Raw genomic sequence first — 16,975 nt, forward strand, 5'->3', positions numbered from 1 at the left:
CTTGGATGTCTATCCACTCGTCAGTGACTTGCTTGATGTTGCAGTAGTGTGGACTGGTCCTTTGACCTGTGGTGCTTCGGCTACTCACAGTGAGGTTATTGTAGTTTGACTGCACACATACATGGTCTCTAGCCATATGGGTCCATGCAGTGTAGATTGGCTGCAGTAGGTTCACTGTAGGAGTAGGGTATGCACCTATAAGGAATCTATCGACCTTGATAGAAGAGGAGTGGATCCTATGTGATTTGTTAGACTGAGTTCTAAGACCTTGGCCAGGGCAGTAATATAAAGTGGAAAAAGAGTTTTCCACCATCGAACTCAAGTCGAATAAATCTTGACATATGACAGGACAATGGGGTTTGACGAGTTGTCCATGACCTCCGTCCTGTAGGGATCCACGATAGTAGGATTGTATCACATGTTAACTGCACCTAGAGGTTCATCATTCCATTCTGCTGGGTAGCCACTACATGCTGCTAGGTGTCACTGGTGGATGGTGGGACTCACAGGGATTATCTCGATGATCGATAAACCCTAATGAGTTGAGTTGGAATCGTTCCAACCCATTGAAAGGAGTTTTCAATGATATTGAGATAGAGATCACAATATATCTCACTACCAGTCAGAATAGAACCTATGGGGTCACACACACTAGAAGTATTGACCGATCCGATGGTTGAAATCGTGATTAGGAATCACAAGTAATCAATTTGATTGATAAGAAGTTGAAGAAAGGAACAAAGGGAATTAATTAATTGGACTTGAAACAAGAGTCCTACTTCGGGTAGGATTCCTAGAGTCCTAATTGGATTAGGACTGGGAATCCTAGTTGGAGTAGGACTGGGATTCCTACTTGGAATAGGATTCCTACAATCCTAATGAGATTAAGAATTTGAATTAAAATTGGATTCCTACTTGGAGTAGGATTCCTAGAAATCCTAATTGGATTAGGACTTCGGATTCAAATAGAGTCCTAATTAGATTAGGACTAAAATTAAATACATCCCAATTGGATTAGAATTCCTTAAGTCTAAATTAATTATTAATCTAATGAATCAACATGACTACTAATTGGATTAGGATTGAAGAGTTCAATTGAGTCATAGTTCATTCAAGTCCTAATTGGATTAGGACTAGCATAGATTGAACCCAATTTGGCCAATCCTAATTAGATTAGGATTAAACCATGAAAGAGGGACCTAATCCTCTTTGGAAGAGGATTAGGCTAACCAAGTAAGAGGGGCATCAGCCCGTCTCCACTTGATTAGGTGCGACATGAAGAGAGAGGGGGCCGGCGCCCCCTCTTGGAAAGTTGTCAAGGGCTCCTAACTTGTAGGAGCCCTTCATCCTTATTAAAGGAGGACTAGGGCCGGTGCCCTAGTGGAATCTTTTTCCTCCTCTTCAAGCCGTGGAAGCCCCCTCTCCTCCTCTTGGTTCAGCCGCAAGCAAAGGGAGAAGAAAAGCCAAGAGCTGGCGGCTTCCTTTCCCTTCCCTTCCTTCATCCAACGCAAGGAACAGCGGAAGGCTGCGTAGGGGCTCATCTTCTTCCTCTTCTTCATCCTTCTTCTTCCTCCTTCTAAGCACGATCAAGAGTTGATTGAGAGGAAGGACATCAGCCATCAAAGCTATCTCTGCAAGGGAGCTAGCACCCCGGTGAGATAGAAAGCTTGGATCGGATCCTACTTCGTGTGGATACCCGTAGAGGCCGGACGTTTGAACGGCTTCAAGCGAACCCTCTTCCAAAACCACGAATTCAGATTTGCGGTGATCATCTACCCGCGCAAGGTGAAGATTTGATCTTCCTAATAGTTTTAAAAGTTTTAATTCTTACCTAATTACGAAAGGTCTCGAAACAACGTTCATGCGATGAACGTCAAACCCGTGCATGCCGATTCCGCTGCCATCTGAAAATTTTTTGAAATATCAGCGGCATGGGCGGGTTCCCAACAGTGGTATCAGAGCCTAGGCTTCATAGATTAAGGTAAGAATTAATTATCTAAAGGCTTATTAGATCTGAAAATTGAATGATCATGCATGCTGAAAAATTCTGCATGCAGATTTTTCAGGGGTGCTGATTTTTTGCATGCTGATTTTTATGTGATAAAAAGATGATTCTAATTGCATTGTTAATGGGATTACAAAGTTTAGAATCATGATTAGCATGATCAGCGACCTATGTCATGATATAATCAGTTAGTTTTCAGATCTAAAAATTATAATTGTTGCATACGGTGATGATCATAGGATTCAACCCCTTTTGGTATCAAATGTAATGGCCTGCGATGTGATCTGCGATGTCATGTAATTTTTCAGATGCTTGCATGCATCTTATTTGATGTTTTGAGAGGCCTGCGTGCCTCCTAAAAGGAGATGTAATTTATTTTTATTTTTATTTTACATCTGGTTGTATTTCTGTGATGTGATGTACATCAACGATCAAGTTGAAGCAAAGGCATGAGATGAAAGGTGATCTAAGCGGTTGATGGCGATGGGATCAAGAGTTGATCAAGGATCGAATCAAGGAGGCTTAGAACCAATTCAAGAGTTGAAGCCACTTGATCGATTGATGTGCATGTGCTTGTAATACGACCTAATTAGAATCCATGATCATCACCTATTTAAAGTTTAGCTTTAATTTGATGCTGCGATTATAACTGCCTGTGATGAGCCGTTTGCATGTGATGTGAATGCGAGTCGGGTAGATAGGTTTACATATAATGTATCAAACCCAATTGAGACCTAAATTCAAAACCTCCTCAATCAAGTCGAGAGTGAACCGACATGAGCAAGTCATATTAGATTAATTGATCTAATTGGTGTCTAGGAAAGCATGAAAGGTGGTTACTTAATTAGGACCTTACTCTCTGAGTAAGGGGAGCCTCCCACCTGCTTACCTGGCCAATTGTTCGATTACCTCTTATGAAGGGCTCAAGTTGCAAACACTAAGACCTGATTAACCAATATTAAGTCAATAAGTCTTCCACTGTAGTAGAGCTGCTAAGGCCTTTCTGATGTTGATTTGTCTCGGCTGGACACAGTGGTCAAGTTGCATCGGGGGGCTGGACCTCTCTATAGACATGAGATGTTGTAGGGTAAAGGTGGGGTTGGGCACCAATAACTGTTAGGTGAGGACCCAATGACGACTTTATTCCTACGGTTATACGATGGGTCTGACTTAACTAGAAATGGGACCAATAACTGTTAGGTGAGGTCTTCATGGCTTAGAGACCAAGTTACACTGCAACATGCTTAAGAAGCATTGTACAAGAGTTGTACACTCATCCATCTATGTGTCACCAATAACTGTTAGGTGAGGTGGCATGTAAATTGGTGGGACCGCAGTACCCACTAGAAACCCTAGTCGTGTGGGATTTCCGTTTCCCTACCAGGGGACTGTGAGGGATTCGAGAAAATAGTGGGAGTTACATTTGTTCTAAAAGATCTTAGAACAGATTAGGATCAAGTACAAAAGTCTAACTAGAATCTTTACTCTCTGCAGATACAATGTCGGCTTCAAACCCTTTGGACCCGTATTCTTGAGACCAACCGACTGACCGGAACCAATTACAAAGACTGGCTTAGAAATCTCAAAATAGTTTTGGACTGTGAGAAGATAGGCTACATACTCGATTCAGATATCCCCACACTACCAGCACGTCCTACTGATGTTCAGCGTGAAATGCATAAAAAGTGGTTGGATGATGACATTAGAGTAAAATGCTATATGATGGCATCCATATCTAATGAACTCCAATGCCAGCATGAAATATAAAAGACTGCTAGGGACATACTGGCACACCTGCAAGAGTTGTATGGTGAGCAGAGTCGCACAGCTCGTTTTGAAGTGTCCAAGAGGCTCTTCAAAGCGAAGATGCGCGAGGGGCAGTCTGTCCATGATCACGGTCTGACCATGATCAAGGACCTAGAGGAGCTTGAGAAGCTCGGTATGGACATGCACAAGGAATTGCAAGTGGATTTGATCCTACAGTCACTTCCTGATTCATTGGTCAGTTTATAGTAAACTACCACATGAATAAGATTGAATGCACTAAGACTGAACTAATCAACATGTTGGTAACTGCTGAGGGAGCCTTGAAAGGTTCAAGGGGCAATGTCCTTGCTGCTGAGTTGACTTCTGGTTCCAAGAGAAAGTCTACTTGGAAGAAAAAGAAGCCTGCAAAGAAGCAGAAGAAAGACAAGAAGCCAAAGAAGGAAGTTCAAAAGAAAAAGGCTAACGATAAAGGAAAATGTTTCCACTGCAATGTCGAAGGCCACTGGAAGAGAAACTGTCCTTCATACCTCGAGAGCCTGAAGAACAAGAAAGGTGACACACTTTCAGAAGGTATAGACTTGCTCATAATTGAAACTAATCTAACGGTTTCTTCTACTTCTAGTTGGGTTATAGATTCTGGTTCTAGTGCTCATTTGTGCACTACCATGCAGGGTCTAAAGGAAAGTAGAAGGCTGGCGGAAGGTGCGGTAACCCTTCGGGTTGGCAACGGGGCAAAAGTTGCTGCTGTGGCTGTGGGCACCTACCATCTGCGACTACCGTCTGGATTTAGTTTAATACTTAGAGACTGCTATTATGTACCTGTTGCTAGCAGAAATTTGATTTCTGTTTCATGTCTAGCACAGGAAGGTCATATTTTTACATTTGACAAAGACTGCTGTTCTATTTATTTGAGAAATAAAATAGTCGCACGTGGTTTCATGATTGACAGTCTCTATCATTTACATATGGATGTATTTGTGAATGTTACCGAGCAAGATGTGAGTGCCAAAGGATCCAAAAGATCCAGAGATGAGATAAACCAAAGATATTTGTGGCACCTCAGACTTGGCCATATTGGAGAGGATAGGATGAACAAAATGGATAAAGATGTGTTGGGAATTGTATCTAAATGTCAATCGTCAGCATATTGATGATTGAATATTGTAAATAAATTGACAAATTAATAAAGTATTATTTGGCATTATTCATCATTTCATCTTCAAATGAACTCTTATATGATGAAGTCCTTAGGACTTATGTTATGATAAAGGAGGATTTATCTTTGAGTCCTTAAACTTGTTCGCGACCAAATGATATGTGTTACTAGGACGACAACATTATCGAGATTAGGTCGTTGTGTGACATAGACGTTGGTTGTCCTCTTAACCAAGGAGTGTGGAGACACTGGTATGCCATACAGGTGAAGTGTAGGAGTACATTTCACTGAACGTGACCAATTCCAGAACGCTCTACTGTCGAGAGATGTTCCGAGTGGATATGGGTATAAGTTTGGCCCTCTGACCTGAGACCGCACCCTGTGACTAGCAAGCAACTCACTATACTTTGGTACCGGACTACCTGAATTTCTAATTCAGTGACGGAAGGTCACTAGGTGCAGTCAAGTACTTGCGTAGTCAGTTGTGAGTCAAGATGGAATTGACCCCTCCTGCAAACAGGAGATAATGTCTTGTGACTAATTTAGCAAAACCTTGGCCAGGGTAATCTCAGTGAGGAGTCACGGGATATCTAAAGTTAATCACATAATGGATGTACTAATTATAGGGTTGACAGTGAGCTCTAAGTCATCCTGGCATTAAGAGTCAAAGGGATTGAATTATACAGTAACCATAGTTCAGGGTTCCAGAATATTTGCTTCGCATATATTCGGCCTATTCGGACGTCGGGTACCATTGCTAGATGGTCACATCGATTAGTGTAGGAAGTCGTTCCTATACTACCGGCTTAGGTTCGAACCTATGAGGTCACACGCATAGAAGATTCCTGATTGATCAAGAAGGCTGATGAATGATTAAGAATCATTCAGGGGTAATTTGGTCAATTCGATTGGCAAATTATCTTATAAAATAATTAAAGTAATTATCGGAGGATTAATTAGTAATTAGATTGCTAATGAACTCAATTGGATTGAGTAATTAGACTAAGGATGAGCCAAATTGAATTAGATTCAATTCTAGGCTCAATCAGGGTTTTTGACCTGATTGGATTAGGTCTGAATCAAGAGGACTTAGGTTGACCAAATTAAATTTGATTAAATTTGTGCTTAATTAGGGATTGACCTAATTGGATTAGGTTCAACCCATGGTAATTGAATCATTCTAATTGTTAGGATTTAATTAAATTAAATGGGTTTGATCTGAAACTATTCGGATCTTGAAATCCACTTGTCACATATCCATGCATGGCGCCATAAATTGATTTTTAATATGATTAAAAATTAATTTAATTTATTTAATGGTGCCATGGGACACTTGGCAACATCAGGGACCTCTTTCATCATTAGATGGGTCGAAATGGAGAGATAAATTCATGAAAAGAATTGGATAAGATCAAATTCTCTCTCTTCATGACATATGCCATCCTTATCTTTATCTCACTTCTAATTAAGGTTGAATTTCGAATTTAATCACCACAAAATCACCACGTGACCCTCTAATCTGATTAGGGGCATGGGAATTTCGAAATTGAAAGAGGGAAGTGGCAACATGATGAATGGTTTAGATTAGATCAAGCTTCATCATGTAATGGCACATGAACTTGAATTTTGAATTCAAAATTCAAAACCCCACAAAATCCTCCACAAATATGGGATGGTTGGCATGAAGTTAGGTAGGAGAGCAACATTAAAAGGACCTCCATCATCTGGTGGTCGAATTCAAGGAAAAAAGAGAGAAAAAGAAGAAGAAAAAAGGAAAAAGAAAAGAGAGGAACCCTAGTTCATGCATGGAAAAATTCTGCATTCAATCTAGCTGACTTCTTCCTCCTCTAAGTCCATCGCGCCATTAGTGTTAGGGGTCCCTGATAAGAGTCTTTAGATCAGATCTAAGTCCTCTTCAATCCCTTTAAACCTTTCCTCCAAGTTCTTCCAAGAAGGCGGATCAAAAGTTGATAGTGTTTGGAAGATCAAATTTCAGCCTCAAGAAATTCTGCGCAAGCTAACACTTCCGCAGGATTGGATCTCTTCAGGAACTTCGCGTGGACTTCTCGTAGAGGCCATTCGTGTGCGTGGCTGCGAAGTCGAGGATCAGATCCACAAGTTTCATCCATCATAAAAGGTATTAATCCTACATTAATCTTTTATTATGGTGTCAAGATCTAGGTCTGATTCCCCGAGGTTTTACCCTCTTTTGGGGCTCCTCACGGAGATATCTCCAGAATCCATTCAATGGATATTCGGAGATTAATCGGAATAGAGTTCTTAAGTTTCAGATCTGATAGTTAATCATGCATGAAAGTTTTAGCATAATTGTTTAAACGATTCCGGCATAATCCTATGTGTTCTTAAGGTGCTGATTTCTAGATTTGATCTTGTAAGCATGCATGAATTAAATTGTTTGATTCGATTTTTCCGCTGCGTTTTAAAACTTAAAAAGAACTACGTATGGCTTGATCCCCCTTATGAAGGGGTACGTAGGCAACCCGATCAGGTTCAGCCATGGTTTAAAAAAAAAAAAAAATTCGCATGCTTAACACCGAAGAACCTAGGATTCACTTTCAGTGGTATCAGAGCCAGGTTCATGTTTAAACTTTTATGTTTTAATTCTTGTAATTAAATCTGAAATCATGAGCATGCTTAGATTAGATCTCAAGTATTTTTTATGATTGATTTAATTGCTGATTATGCATGATTAACTAGATCTGAAATTTTGAATGCATATGATGCATGTTTGTGTTAAGATTTGTAACATAAATAAATCTGAAATCATAATATTGTTTAGATTAGATCTAAATAAAATTTATGATTCATATGATCTCTGATTTTAATGAACAAATCAGATCTGGAAATAAAAGTAAAAAAACAAATACATAAGATGTATGTTGTTTGTATTAATTCATGTTGTTATGTATATGTGATGCCATGAACATTAAATATAATGACTTAAACATGAATTTAATCTGATTACATATGATTAATTATAAAAACTCAGATCTGAAAATATGTTTTAAGAACTGAAAGATTGTAATTAATATGTAATTAAAAAGAAATATGCAATGATCAAAACTTTCATAAGTCTAAACTTAATTGAGAATTAAGTGTTATGAAATAGAATTGTAACTCAATTAATTGACATTGCATAATTCTTTGGGCATATGGGTTAGCTTGAATCAAGTTCCTAGGATTGGGTTAGACCTAAGGTTAGAATCATACATGGACAAATAGAATTAATTGATCAAATCTAATTAAGTAGTAACTAGATTAGGTCAAGAAAATTCTAGATCAATTTACAATAGTTGTAGATGGATCAAGTCCATGTCTTTGATTAGACCAAGATGGAACTTGATTTAGGCTCAGAGGTGTAGCCCGAGTCATTTGAGTAATCAAATCGAAATTGATTAACCAGTCGGTGTCTAAGGTAAGTTTGGCAGTTTTGACCGGTGGTTTTTAATTGGGAGCTACTCGCACTGATTCGTCTTTGCCGAGTTAATGGCATATCCCTTCCACCGATCTCACTTACCTGGCCGACATGGTCAATCACATTTTGATTGGATCACTTAATGATTCGAGTTAGCCCATGCCTATAAGAAAAATCAGTTTGACTGATTTAGGTGTCTCCTTAACCGGTTTGAGTCTAATCTGATTTGGTGAAGTCAGTGGGAGAAATTAGACTAACCGGATCTTCTCATCTATCCTAATTATGAAATCCTCTAAAATTATTAGGTCCTTAAAATGAAATGGTTATGGGGATAACTAGGTCATAGCCTCCCATTAAGTTGGGTGATAATGGGTCCAATGTTTTGATAATTATTGGAGGCGCGACACGCCTGGTACTTATCAAGCATTGGAATTGTCATTCAATATATGATGAGTTAAGTGTACCTTCAATAGGCGGTCAGGTGAGCCGAGCCACACTCGGGCTTGGTCGTCTATTAGTTGATTAGACTTAACCCTATCATTTAATGGTTGGACCTGACTAGGGTATTCGGTGGAGGCGCCACACGCCTGCCGAAGAACCTAGGGCAAAATTATCACTAGAAGTTGCTTGGTGAAGCAACTGGTTTAGAACCTACCAATAGGTGCATATGGGTTAGCCGAGCCACACTCGGGCCTATATGCGATCTATTGGGTTCTAGTGCCCACTAAAGAATTAGGAGTAATTTTTCGAATTGGAGGTAGAGGCTACCAATTTGTATAAAATAGTGGGAGTATCTTTAGACTAAAGTCCAAGTCTACTGTGTTTAGTCAATTCATATACTAATAGCCAAATTTTCTTTTATGTAGAAATGGCCACAAGTTTGTCACTTCGCTCATTATTGGATAATGACAAGTTGACTAGTCCCAACTTCAATAATTGGTATAGAAAGCTGAAAACTCAGCATAGTCAGACCAAAAGGATTAAGGATGACCAAAGTCAGGCAGAATGCTTCTATTGTAAGAAGCAGGGGCATTGGAAGAGGAATTGTCCTCAGTACCTTACCTCACTTGACCCGAACAGGCTAAGCAAGAGAAAAGGGCAATCAGTTGCTGATCAAGGTATTTATATGATAACACCTTGTAATTTCTCTATATGTGATAATTCAACCTGGGTATTAGATACTGGAAGTCCGTTTAATATATGCAATTCATTGCAAGGACTTCAGGTCAATGAGAGATTTGAAAACAGCGAGAGATTCCTGAATGTTGGAGATGGAAGATCTGTTCCAGTTCTAGCTTTAGGAAATCTCAAACTTGTTTTCAATTCTCATGTAGTTGTCTTGAGTGATTGTCACTATTGTCCTGCATTCTTATTGAATGTAATTTCCGTAGGCCTTTTGGCCATGAACGGTTATGAAATTTCAATAAAGAAATATTCTTGTGATATCATTATGAATGGTGTTACTGTAATGAATGGACAATTGAGCAATGGCATCTACTTGTTATCACAACCTGTTAATGTAATGTACACGTCAAGTAAGCGTCCTAGAATAGATAATGTCACGGATGTCTACCTTTGGCATCATAGGCTAGGTCATATTAACAAGAACAGGATGAACAGGTTAAGTAAAGAGGGAATCCTCAATGTTAATGATTGTGAATCATTGACAACCTGTGAGTCATGTCTTCTTGGTAAGATGACCAAATCACCTTTTACCGGAAAAGGTGAACGAGCCAGTGATTTATTGACCCTTGTACATTCTGATGTATGTGGGCTGATAGTCAACTTTAAAGACCACGCAATAGCACGTATCTGGTAGGATAGTGATTACGGGTATCGATCCACAGAGATTGGGGTACAGTTGTTTTTCTTTTTTTTAAAAAAATAAAATATTTAAAAAGAAAGAGTTGGTGAAGAAAATTAAACTAAGAAATTTTTAATAAAGCAAAATGCAATTAAAAAGATATCAGTTTGGGAGAACCTAGGGCAAGGAATTCACCACTAACATCGAGACAAGGGTTATTTATATTTTAATTTATTCTTGGATAAACATGCGAATTGGCTACAAGCCTAATAAGCATTTGAATAAAATTTCACAAAAGTAATTTGGGCATAATCCATCTTCAGTTGGCATGAAATGTCTACCCTAATCTAAGGTGGTAGCACACTGCATCTTCCTTAAGCATGGACTATCTTATATTTACTCAGTGATCATGAAGAACAGTTGTACGAACATCATACTTAAAATCACAGAAATTAAATATGATTCAAAAGAAGATATCCATTAAAAACAATAAGTTCATACAACCCCAAGGATATAAAATAAAATATAAAACCCATGTCCCTGTGTTAGGGCTGCATCCAGCCCTAGAGAGGAGATCAGCCCTGCATGGAGAATTGAACAGCTGCACTGCAGGGGGACTTCATAATGATTGGCTCCTTCCTCCCGTCGGCTCTCTCCTCTCTTCTCTGTCTCCCGTGAGAACTTAGCTGTGAACCCGAGCTCTTCTTCTTCCCGTCGTGAATTTGGCCTCTGAGGAGATGGGAGAAGCCTCCCCCCCGGTGGGGGGAGAAGGAATGGGATCAGCCCACTCCCCTGGTGGGGAAGAGGAGGAATGAGTCCCAGAGAAGAGAACTCCCTTCCTTTTATAGCCTCTGTTAGCATCCGGAGGATAAGCTTCCCGAGTGAAAAGATGAGGATGGAGGAACGGCTTCTATTCCACGGCAGCGAGCGACGCGTAGAAGATTTAATCCGAGCGTTGGGATTATAGTTTGGGAACTGATTTCGTTGAAGTTAGCTTCATCCTTGAGTTGGTATGCTGTTGGGATTTGATTCCGAAGCAGAGGAAGGTGAGCTGGTAGTTGATCCAGAAGTCTGTTGCTTGATCTTCGGCTGCAGGGGGGTGACGAGGATGTTGAAGAAACAGGATGGGGGGAATCCAGAAGCAAGGAATCACGGAAAAGATGGGCACAGGCGCGAGGGATTCGGAAGAGATGAAGCTGGGAGATGATGTGGAACAGGGGATGACACGCGGATGGATCTGTGATGAAGAAACGATGGGAAGACGACACGGATGCGAGGGGAAGTTTGGATGTGAGCGTGGGAAGGATGAGGATGGGTTTGTTAGAGATGTTATCCTGGCTGGCAGCAGGATATCCGGATGAAGAGGGTGGCTGGGAAGGATATGGAGGAGACGCAGCTCTATCGTGGAACAGGGGAGTTGGGATGTGATCTGGACTTGGTTCGGAAGAAGGATACGGCTGGGATTTGAGTTTATCCCACGGGCGTTCGGAAGAAATGGGGTGCTGATCCGAACGGGAGAAGATCACGGTTGGGAGAAAGATGCGGGATGAAGTTAGATCAACGTGGATGTGATTCCGAGGGAAGTTGCTTGATCTGCGGCCATGGGATGGACTACGTGGAAGAAGCTCGCGGATGGCTGAAACAAACCTAAAGAAGCAGAGACGTGGATGCTGGATTCAAGCTTACGACTGTGATGAAGATGCGTGAAACAGAGGAGCTGAAACATATGTGGAGAAAGCCCACAAAGTTGAGAGGATTTCGGCTGATAGCTAGGAGGTTTGGGATGCAACGTTGACTATGCTCACGGCTGCGGATGAATTCTGTTCATGGGATAAGGATGAACGTGATACAGGGGAGAGATTGGATTTAATTGGGAGGAGATCTTTGGATGGAACGAGAGGAAATCTAGTAGTTCGGAAGAACAATGACGTGGATGGGAGTTTGGTCGTGGGGAGCATGGAGTTTGGATCATTTGAGTAGGGGGGAGATGCTGGGAAATAATCTGGAAGGGGCCTTGAATCACGGATAGTTGTTACCTTTGTTTCGGAACAGGGGAAGGCTAGCATGGGAGGTTTGTTGACGTGGATACGATGGGAAGAGGATAACCTTGTTCTCAGAGTTGATCTGATCCGCCGTTGGGAGTGATCCGGAAGAGGCCAACGCGGAGGCCATGCACACGTGAGCGTTGTCCGTGGAGCGGGATTTGAGACTTCACATGGGATCAACCGCGGATGCTGGAGAATGGGAAAATGTTGGAAATGATATTGTTTTGCTGGGAAGGATGCAGAGCATTTTGGAAGGGATAAAGCTGAAATTCTTTAGGATCCGTGCAACTATAGATGGTATACTTTGAGATCTGAAAGACAAATAATTGAGGGGATTTTATCGTTTTTGAGATTAAAATAGGGGAATTGGATCATGTGGAAAAGAGTCGGGTGACTGAATCAGAGAGTCTTGATTTGCGGGGTGCATGTGGTTTAGGTCCAGGAATAATCCCTAATGAACTTGACTCAACCTGCATATATTAGACTCAATCAGTAGATAAGTAAAACTTGAATTACCTTTAATAATTTATTCAAATGCAATGATGAAGGTAACACATTTTTTAGTTAAATTCATAAAATATATGAATTAAAATAATGATAAGTGCTATGAATAAGATATTAATTTATGCATTATTTAGCACTTATCACACCCTCCAACCTACATTTTGCTAGTCCTCAAGCAAAATAAAATAAAAAACTAACTCACTTTCGCAGGAATCGCGATTGCATTTACCGTATGCAATAAGGCTTTAAACCCCTAGGTGGCCCTAGTGGACGAGTTTTGTCTCGTGAGGGTTTCCGGCTCAGATACCCACAAACTGCTGTCGAAAGAATTTATTTTATAAAATCTAATTTCAAGAATTTCAAAAGCACACAAAGTTTTAATTACTAAGTCAGCCCGAATCCTAAGTCAAGATGCAACTTAAGTTGAAGTCATTAAGTTTCCGTTAGAGAGTTGTAAGGCTAATTTATACTTGGGTGCTCGGTGATGTCTGGACCATACACAAGCTAAGGCTTTAGATTCTCCAGAATACTGCTAAAGCTAGTAGCTTCCAAGAATTGGTCAGATAAGACCTAATCACTGATTCAAAATCATCCTACCTTGCAGGATTTCGAGAGTTGTGGATGTTTACTTTAATACCTCATGGGCTTTATCTGTAATATTCCAGTTTACCCGAATTTTTACAACGACGGCTTTCACACTATCGTCTTTTTCAAGGTCAATATTATTTTCGTTTTCTTTCATTTTTTTTTTTTGATTTTGATTTTTTTTTTTGATTTTGTATTTATAAATAAATTATGCACTTTTACTCTTGTAATGATTCCTCCATGTAGCGAGCATTCAGTCAACATTCCCACGCCAGATGGCATAAGGTGTTGGGCATCAAGACTCCCCTACGGACCTATGCTCGGGTTCCTCATTACAAGCCCGCTGACCTTTGACGAGAGGTAGCCCTTTTCGATGTACCTGACTAAATTCACCTCTTTTTTTTTTAACAATAAATATGGGATAATAGTGAATTAGATAGGAATGATTCATCAGGACTCAAGGTTGTTACTAGACTTAGCAACATAATGTTGAACCTAATCCTTAGAAGTGCAGGCCATGTGTGTTGTGAAATTCCAAAGTAAAAATTATCTTACAACTCGCTAAAAGAATATTTAAAAAGAACTCAAATTGACTTACTCCTGACTAGTTATTGGGCTTGGGCTTTTTAGATTTTATATACTTTGTGTGATTATCATTTCAGCACTAAGGCATAGAAATTAGTTTTTTTTTTTTTGAAATTCATTTTTTTTTTGAAATTCACTTAAAAATGTGAAAATGCGAAAAATTCCTTCAAAAATTCGAATCCTATACCCCCCAACCTAGATCAGACATTGTCCTCAATGTTTTTTTGTTTTTGTGTTGATGATTTTTTTTTGAATATTATATTATTATTTTTATTGTTTTATATTTTTTTTATTTTGGACGAAAATATGATGCATATGGAGAATAGAAGCATTTTACCTTAGTTGCATCAGTAATATGAGGACTCCTGATAAAAATACGACAAGAAAATATGCAAAAAATAACCTATGAGAATTGGGTTGCCTCCCAACAAGCGCTAAGTTTAACGTCTTCAGCCAGACGCATCAGGTGCAGTTAAGCATGCATTAAAAGAAAAACACATCAATTCCTCATGTTTGCCCTAAAATCACTAGACAGCTCCTAACTGGTTTGAAGAGGGCACCTAAGCCTCCAATCCGGTCTAATGAACTGAGTTGACCAGGTAAGCTCCCAGGTAAGTGGGGGGGTCACGATGCGTTGCAAAGGTCCCACTTAAAAACCACTTGCCTCGAACAGATGAACTGTCTCCCTTGGGACAAAGCTTGCCTAGACATCAACTGAGCTACAGAGCGAAATTGGTGCAACTTTTGGTGATCTTCGTCCTATTGAGCTCGAATGTCCCTAGGGGCCAACGTCTAATTGATTTTATTTAACGTGATAGCTATGTGAGAATTGATTCACCTAATTTGGGCAAGAATCTGGTGATGAAATCCAGTTCTTATCTTGTCGGGGTGATTGCCCTTACTATGTGCGGATTAATTGGTGTATGTGTATCAAGCATGCATTCACACTTTTGCTGAAATTAAAATCAAACAATCACCACAATATTTCAAGCAAACTGGGAATCAATTTAAATAAGAAAGGTTTAGAGGTTACCAAAAGGAATTTTCTCAGCAATTTTTTTAATTTTTTAAGGCAAACCTCTACAACATTCCTTTTCCAGCAATTTCCTTTTTGATCGTCCCAGATGTCTTCTTCGATACCTGATAAAATAATACCAAAATCAAAAATTAGTAGGAGAGAAGAAGGAGATAAGGAAAGTAACAAAAAAATAGAAAATTTTTTTTTTGAAAATTTTTTTTAATAAAAAGAAAAACAACTATGCTACCAATCCCCGGCAACGGCGCCAAAAATTGATAGTCAACTTTAAAGACCACGCAATAGCACGTATCTGGTAGGATAGTGATTACCGGTATCGATCCACAGAGATTGGGGTACAGTTGTTTTTCTTTTTTTTAAAAAAATAAAATATTTAAAAAGAAAGAGTTGGTGAAGAAAATTAAACTAAGGAATTTTTAATAAAGCAAAATGCAATTAAAAAGATATCAGTTTGGGAGAACCTAGGGCAAGGAATTCACCACTAACATCGACACAAGGGTTATTTATATTTTAATTTATTCTTGGATAAACATGCGAATTGGCTACAAGCCTAATAAGCATTTGAATAAAATTTCACAAAAGTAATTTGGGCATAATCCATCTTCAGTTGGCATGAAATGTCTACCCTAATCTAAGGTGGTAGCACACTGCATCTTCCTTAAGCATGGACTATCTTATATTTACTCAGTGATCATGAAGAACAGTTGTACGAACATCATACTTAAAATCACAGAAATTAAATATGATTCAAAAGAAGATATCCATTAAAAACAATAAGTTCATACAACCCCAAGGATATAAAATAAAATATAAAACCCATGTCCCTGTGTTAGGGCTGCATCCAGCCCTAGAGAGGAGATCAGCCCCTGCATGGAGAATTGAACAGCTGCACTGCAGGGGGACTTCATAATGATTGGCTCCTTCCTCCCGTCGGCTCTCTCCTCTCTTCTCTGTCTCCCGTGAGAACTTAGCTGTGAACCCGAGCTCTTCTTCTTCCCGTCGTGAATTTGGCCTCTGAGGAGATGGGAGAAGCCTCCCCCCTGGTGGGGGGAGAAGGAATGGGATCAGCCCACTCCCCTGGTGGGGAAGAGGAGGAATGAGTCCCAGAGAAGAGAACTCCCTTCCTTTTATAGCCTCTGTTAGCATCCGGAGGATAAGCTTCCCGAGTGAAAAGATGAGGATGGAGGAACGGCTTCTGTTCCACGGCAGCGAGCGACGCGTAGAAGATTTAATCCGAGCGTTGGGATTATAGTTTGGGAACTGATTTCGTTGAAGTTAGCTTCATCCTTGAGTTGGTATGCTGTTGGGATTTGATTCCGAAGCAGAGGAAGGTGAGCTGGTAGTTGATCCAGAAGTCTGTTGCTTGATCTTCGGCTGCAGGGGGGTGACGAGGATGTTGAAGAAACAGGATGGGGGGAATCCAGAAGCAAGGAATCACGGAAAAGATGGGCACAGGCGCGAGGGATTCGGAAGAGATGAAGCTGGGAGATGATGTGGAACAGGGGATGACACGCGGATGGATCTGTGATGAAGAAACGATGGGAAGACGACACGGATGCGAGGGGAAGTTTGGATGTGAGCGTGGGAAGTATGAGGATGGGTTTGTTAGAGATGTTATCCTGGCTGGCAGCAGGATATCCGGATGAAGAGGGTGGCTGGGAAGGATATGGAGGAGACGCAGCTCTATCGTGGAACAGGGGAGTTGGGATGTGATCTGGACTTGGTTCGGAAGAAGGATACGGCTGGGATTTGAGTTTATCCCACGGGCGTTCGGAAGAAATGGGGTGCTGATCCGAACGGGAGAAGATCACGGTTGGGAGAAAGATGCGGGATGAAGTTAGATCAACGTGGATGTGATTCCGAGGGAAGTTGCTTGATCTGCGGCCATGGGATGGACTACGTGGAAGAAGCTCGCGGATGGCTGAAACAAACCTAAAGAAGCAGAGACGTGGATGCTGGATTCAAGCTTACGACTGTGATGAAGATGCGTGAAACAGAGGAGCTGAAACATATGTGGAGAAAGCCCACAAAGTTGAGAGGATTTCGGCTGAT

This window comes from Phoenix dactylifera, unplaced genomic scaffold (assembly GCF_009389715.1).
Source record: "Phoenix dactylifera cultivar Barhee BC4 unplaced genomic scaffold, palm_55x_up_171113_PBpolish2nd_filt_p 000216F, whole genome shotgun sequence".
Lineage (NCBI taxonomy): Eukaryota > Viridiplantae > Streptophyta > Magnoliopsida > Arecales > Arecaceae > Phoenix > Phoenix dactylifera.